The sequence below is a fragment of the Trichechus manatus genome, unplaced genomic scaffold (assembly GCF_000243295.1).
Source record: "Trichechus manatus latirostris isolate Lorelei unplaced genomic scaffold, TriManLat1.0 scaffold00236, whole genome shotgun sequence".
In the NCBI taxonomy this organism is placed as follows: Eukaryota; Metazoa; Chordata; class Mammalia; order Sirenia; family Trichechidae; genus Trichechus; species Trichechus manatus.
The window spans coordinates 607,359-614,648 of NW_004444172.1; positions in this window are offsets into that span (position 1 = coordinate 607,359).

Here is a 7,290-nt window from a genome sequence, read left to right on the forward strand (position 1 = left end):
TTTATTAAAAAATTATTGTTATTAACATCCATTTATAATTATTATTATTAAAAGTAATTTTAATTTATTCTTCTGAATTTTACTCAATATGCTATACAACATGAACAATACTCTCTCATTTCTTTTCCTTTTGCATCATAGGATTATTGTGGGAATGAAGGGAGACTTAAAAGTAATTATCATAATCTTACAAAACTCCAAACAACATTCAGCTATCAAGTTGCTATTTCTTCATGAATTCTATGCCAATATTTGGGTTTATATCATTACTTCTACTTTGTGGATTTTAACACCATAATACCCATCACTGCTCCACACTTAGAATTGCAATTAGGGTAATACTCTTTGTTTGCATTTTCTTTTACTGACACTAAATTATCTGAGAGGTAAAGGCTGTAACTATTTTCCTACTCGGTATCAGTATAGATCTAGAAAATGGGTGTACATCTAATATGGTAGTTAAGTTTTGATTCTTAACTGAAATAAAGGAAAAGACGTTGTTAAAATGAAAGCATCACTCTTAAGAGGTAGAGAAGAATTAAGACTCACGAGCACAAAAGAGCCAAATTTTTACGTATCACATAAAAATTATGGCATTAATAAAAAATAACTTACTTCTTGTTCTTTGAATAAAATAACTTAAAGTGCCAAATGAAATAACATTGATAATTATACAAACTCAATTTTTTGGTGATCAAATTATCCTGGTATAATATCAAATATGTAAGATTTGTCTATGCTTTCATCAAGAGGACAGGATAGAAAGTGCAGAGAGTTAGCCTATGTGTTCTCCCAAAACTATCTATGTTACTCTTCTTTTGTGAAATTGTTTGAGTTCTTTTTACTCAGGGAAATAAAACTTAATGTTATCATATTTTAATTTTAAATGTAAGCATTCATTCTCTGGAAAAAGCCCAAATGAGTAAGGAATGCTTAACAATATTCTGAGGAAGTCCTTGTAGCACAGTGGTTAAGGGCTTCGCTGCCAACCAAAAAGTTGGTGGTTCAAATCCACCAGTCACTCTGTGGAAGGAAGATGTAGCACTTGGCTACCATAAAGATTTACAGACTTGGAAAACCTAAGAGGCAGTTCTGCTCAATCTATAGGGTGTTTAGGAGTCGGAGTCCACTTGAAGGCAATGGGTTTGGCTTTGGTTAACAATATTCTAATTCAGTTAGGACAGAGTAGAACTGCCCTATAGGTTTTCCAAGGAGTGGCTGGTTTCCACTTGCTGACCTTTTGGTTAGCATCCTGAGCTCTTAACCACTGTGCCACCGCGGCCTCCAGTTAGATATTAGTCCCAGTCAAGGTTCCAAATCTACCTAAACCCCAGCTATGTTTGTATTTTTGATATAAATTAGAAACATAAACCCTGAAATTAATTTGAAAAACAATATGAACTAAAAACTTTAATATTTTATAAATTTTTAAATAAAATTATTATTTTATACATATTTTTCTTTAAAATAAATCTTTCTTGGATTTCTCAATCGTTGTAAATTTATTCCATGGATTGTTTTACTTTAATAACTTATGAAAATAACATCAGAACTAAAATACATAAATATAATGCTTATTTGCTACTAAGAGTTTGCTGTAAATGAAGTTTTTGTATTTCGTATTCTTAGAAAAACGTAGCAATTTTAGATATTTCCAGTATTTCAAAGTATTTGAATAAATATTTAAAATCATTTTTTAAGGTAAATTATATTTAAATAGAGTCATAAATATAAAGGAGCTGCTTTAATGAAATTGCACATATGCTTCTCTATATTAAGTACTGATTTTAATAATCTCATGAAATGAAGTTGACTATTAATATAAAACATTCCATATTTACCTTTCTTATTTGGGATAGTAGGAGCCCTGGTGGTACATTTGTTAAAGCACTCAGCTGGTAATCAAATGTTTGGCATTTCAAACCCACCAGCCAATCTTCGGGAAAAAGATGTGGCAGTCAGCTTCCATAAAGATTTATAGCCTTGAAAACGTTATAGGGCAGTTCCTCTCTGTCCTGTAGGGTCGCTATGAGTTGGGATCAACTCAATGGTAGTGGGTTTGAGTTTTGGTTTATTTGGGATAATCTTGTTTTTTCCTCACTGAAGGGGCTTTAAATATTTGCGTATTTAAATTACTTCAGCTGAAACAATTTGATTCATCAATAATATTCAATCTACCTTTAAAACAGTCAGTTCATTTTGAACATGGAATGCTCTTTAAATTGAAAAAAAAAAAAGTTCTCTCTCCCCCCCGGGACCTCTTGCACCTGACATAGTTACATTTCTAATTAAACAAATCTCTTTGGCACTCTCGGATAAGGTTTATTTATTTATTTTCCCAGATAGCTCTCACTCTACCCGGAATACTCTTCCTCTGCAGCCTCTCAATGGAATAGAGTTTGCAGACAGTTTTATTTCTTAGACTTGAACAGGTCCTGATGGCCCTTAACTGAGCTATACCATTGGAGGCTATCCAAAATTGGCACAAATCTGATTCTCCTCTTATCTATTATGACTGCTTCATATGGACCCTCTGTTCCTATTAGACAGTTCCCGTCACATTTTTCTGAAGTGATTTTGTTTATTTTCTCCTCTCAAGTGCGAGCTTTGATCAAAATTCAGGGGCTGGCTTGTGTAAGATTGTAATAAATATTATAACAACAAAAAATAATTTTAGCTACAAAACATATATAATTTATTTCTTCAAGACTAACTGGGCAAACTGAGAAATGGTTCATGCGTATCTTAAATCTAGGCCAATTTTATTGTTGTTTTTGTTCCAAGATTAATCCGCATAGGGGAACTTTTTCTTTTCCTTGAAGCATTACACCAACCTTGTGCAATTTCATTCCGTCTGTGAACTCATTTTTAAGACGTGAATCCTATTAAACTTCACTTAGGAGAATATAAGATTCTGATATAATTCCACCAGAGATGAGAGGCAAAATTCCAGAACAGTAGTCTGTCTATTGTTTTAAAATATTACCCCTGCAAAACTTTAAATCATTTAGTAGTTTAAGCATATTGGCTTGATGCCAAATTTCCCTTGTGAAAATAAGGTATTACTTCCTAGTATTTAGTGAATAGTGATTTCTAAGTGTTCATATTTACCATCAACCTTGAGATTAGAAGTGGATTATATATATTTCCACTACTAAACTAAAGGCTGTGTCAAGTATCTGTCTGTCTGTCTATTCATGGATCTTTATATCTATCTCCAGGAGAGGGAAACCCTACAATATTATAATACTAGAGAGTGATTAGGAAAGTTAATTGAAAGTTATTAGAAACTACGGCCTTAAAAACCTGCAAGATGAGTGAAGAGTAGGCAGTGAGCAAGGCCTCCAATGGGAATAAGGTGTGAAAGGGCACAACAAAGGGGGAAATGCTAGCCAGGCTTGAGCTACAGTAGGTGCATATCCCAGATTAAGTAAGCTAAAAAGGAATTCTAAAGTCTCAGAATTTGATCAGGTTTATATTGTGCATAAATAGCGTGATCTCCTGATGCCATAAATGGAAGATTCAAATACAAATGAAAATTGATCATACAATAAAGACAGCCAATGTAATAGGTAAAATATGGACTTTTGAAATAAATATTATTTGGATACTTGGGCACTCTTTGAGGAAAAACTGTAAATTTTTGTTAGTAGGAAAGACTCCAAATGGTACACTAGTTTAAACATTTTAGAAAATCAAACAATAAAATAATTCTTACAGAAATATTTTTTATAATGTAATTTTGGAGTAATAAAGATTTGTCTAGTTATGACTCAAAATTTAGAATGTAGGGCACAAAAGATTAATAAAAGTTCAACTATGTGAAATTAACTAGCTCTGCATGTTAAAAATAAGCAAGCACCAAAAGTAATGCCAAAACATAATCAATAAAGTGGGGGAAAATAATTATAAATCAAATCTCAGATAAAGTGCTAATTTCTCTTATAAATAAAGTATGCTTAATTATCAAGGAGAAGTGAAAAATACAAAAAAAAAAAAAAACCACGGACCAAACGTGTAAGATAAGACTTCACATAAAATGGGAGAAAATCATCCCTTAAACATATGAAAATATATTCAATATCATAAAAAAAGAGTGACATTTTAAACTGCACAGAATTTAGTTTATAAAAAATGCACAATTTCTTGGGAAAACATGCAGGTTTTATATACTTCTTGGAAAAGTGACAAAGTGTTCAAGTCCTATTTAGAGGAATTGGGCACCATTGACTAATATTACAGTTGTATTTAGTCTTTGGTGGCACAAATGGTTTGCACTCCACTAGTAAGCTAAAGATTGGTGGTTCAAATCCACCCTACTACACAGTCAAAGAAAGATCTGGTGATCTGCTTCTCTTAAGTGTACATCAATAAAACCCTATAGAGCAGTTCTACTCAGTAACACATGCAGTCTTCATGAGTCAATATTGACTTGACAGCATTGGATTTTTTTGGTTATTTAGTCTTTGAATCAATAAAACACGCACACGTATGAAATGATCCGCTAAGTCTATATTGCAGCATTGTTTGCAATTGCAAAAGATTGTAAGCAAATTAAGTCTGACTCATTATGTGGGTTGTCATTTTCTGACTTAATGAATATTCACATTAATATTATCATCACTCGTTTAACTTTCACAGCAATTTGATGCCTTTAAAAATGATTTTTTAAAGTGTACCCAGATTTTTCTGGGGGTTGAAGCAGGAACATTGGCTTGCTGTGAACCACTGAATCTTAACCAGAAACAGAAGTTCTTTCTTTGTTTTAAATGTAGGAAACTATATGTGATTTGGTCTTCAGTCTGTTCATTCATAAACATTTTGGTTTATCTTCTTCAAATCGGTTTGTTTGACTAAATGAAAATATAGGTAGCCATTTTTCAAGGGACACGTAGGGAGTGAAAAGTAAAGCCAATGGATGGGAAGATAGTTTCAAGAGATATAACTGACAAAGGGATCATGTTCCTTACACAAAAGAAAATGTCTAATAAATGAGACTAAAGGCAAATAATTCAAAATAAAATTGATGAAATGACACCTGAAGACACTTTACAAAAGAGAAAATCCCTAAACATATTACAATGCATCCTACGGCAATAATCATAAACATCAAAATTTAAACTGCAGTGACATATTCTACATTAAGCTAAAGGGTAGAAATCATAAAGGATGATAACACTGAGTGCTGGTCAGGAAGTGGAACATCACAATGGGGCTTTCAAACATTACTATTACAAGTACAAATTGCTACATCCACTTTGAAAAATTATTTGAGAGCTAAATAAATGCCCCTTCCTTTAGGAGTAGATGCCACTCTAATGAGTCCCTATGTGCAGTGTAACAGTGTACATGTCCCAAAATAGAAACATCCCAAATGTCCAGCATAGTAGAATGTATTTTTAAAAACTCTTAGTATTTATACCATGAAATAATAAATAGAAACAAAATTGAACAAACTGAAAATATAAGAAATATGAATATTTATAAAAATAAAATATTCATCAACAAAATTAAAACATAGAATACACAGTGCATGACTTCTTTTACAGAAAGTTTGCAAAGAGGAGGTATTAATATGTATTTTTTGACAGGCATAGTTACATAAGGAAAATATATAGAAAGGTAAATGCATGAGTCTCATAAAAGTCACACTTACGGTTATTGCTGAGACAGGAGGGAGGTGTGATCAGGAGATTGCTGGTAATTGGCTTCTAGAGTGCTGATAATGTTTTGGAGCCCTGGTGGTAGAGGGGCAAGACTATATCTTATATACTTTGGACCTGTTGTCAGGAGGGACCAGTCCCTGGGGAAGGACATCATGCTTGGTAAAGTATAGGGTCAGTGAAAAAGAGGAAGACCCTCAAGGAGATGGACTGAAACAGTGGCTGCAACAACGTGCTCAAGAATAACAATGATTGTGATCATGGCACAGGACAGGGCAGTGTTTCATTCTGTAGTACCTCGGGTCGCTATAAGTCACAACCAACTCAACAGCACCTAACAACAATAACACCAGGCTGTTTTGATTACAGTGGCTGTATAGTATATTTTAATATCGAGGAGGATGAGGCCTCGTGCTTTGTTCTTTCTTCAATATTGCTTTGCCTATTCAGATTTCTGTCTTTTACATATGAAGTTTGTCATTAATTTTTATATCCAGTAAAGAACGTTGTTACAATTTCTTCTGAGTTTGCATTGTATAGGAAGATAGCTTTTGGTAGAATTGATATTTTCACTATATTAAGTTTTCCAATTCATGAGCATGAGATATATTTTCATTTTTGTATGTCTCTTTTAGTCTCTTGTAGTAGGATTTTATAATTTTCATTGTGTAAGTATTTTATGTCCCTGGTTAGGTTAATTACTAGTTATTTTATCTATTTGGGGGCTATTACAAATGGTATTGTTTTCTTGAGCTCTTTTTCATAGTAGTCTTTGTTAGGATAGAGAAATGCAACTGATTTTTTGTGTTGATTTTGTACCCTGCAGTGTTGCTAAATTCTTCTCCTAGTTCCAGCAGTTTTCTTGTGGACTCTTTAGGGTCTTGTATGTATAGGAGCATGTCATCTGCAAGTAGAGGAAGTTTTACTTCTTCCTTTCCAGTTTGGATACCTGTTATTTCTTTTTCTTGTCTTATTGCTCTAGCTAGGTCTTCTAGTTCATTGTTGAGTAAGAGTGGTGATAATAGGGATCCTTATCTAGTTCCTGTTCTCTAGGGGAAGTCTCTCATCCTTTCTCCCTTGATTATAATGTTAGATGTCTTTTGCATATATACCCTTAACTATGTTGAGAAATTTCCCTTCTATTCCTCTGTTACTGAGAATTTCTATCAGAAAAGGTGTTGAATTTTATCAAATGCCTCTTCTGCATCAATTGATGTGATCATATGGTTCTTTACTTTGTTTTATTTAAGTCATGAAATACTTTGATTAATTTTCTAACATTGAAACATGCATATTATCCTAGTGTGAATCCCACTTGATCGTGGTGTATGATTTATTTGATATGTTACTGAAGTCTGTTGGCCAGAATTTTTTTGAAATTATTTGCTTCTATGTTCATAAAGGATATTGGTATGTAATTTTATGTTTTTGTGATATCTTTGTTTGGTTTAGGTATCAGGTATACTGGCTTTATTGAAAGTGTTCAGTAGTGTTCCTTTCTTTCATGTGGTTTTTTTTTTTTTTTTTTAAATTTTATTGTACTTCAGGTGAAGGCTTACAGAATAGTTTCTCATGAAACAGTAGTACACTTGTTGTTTTATGACATTGGTTAACAACCCCACAACAT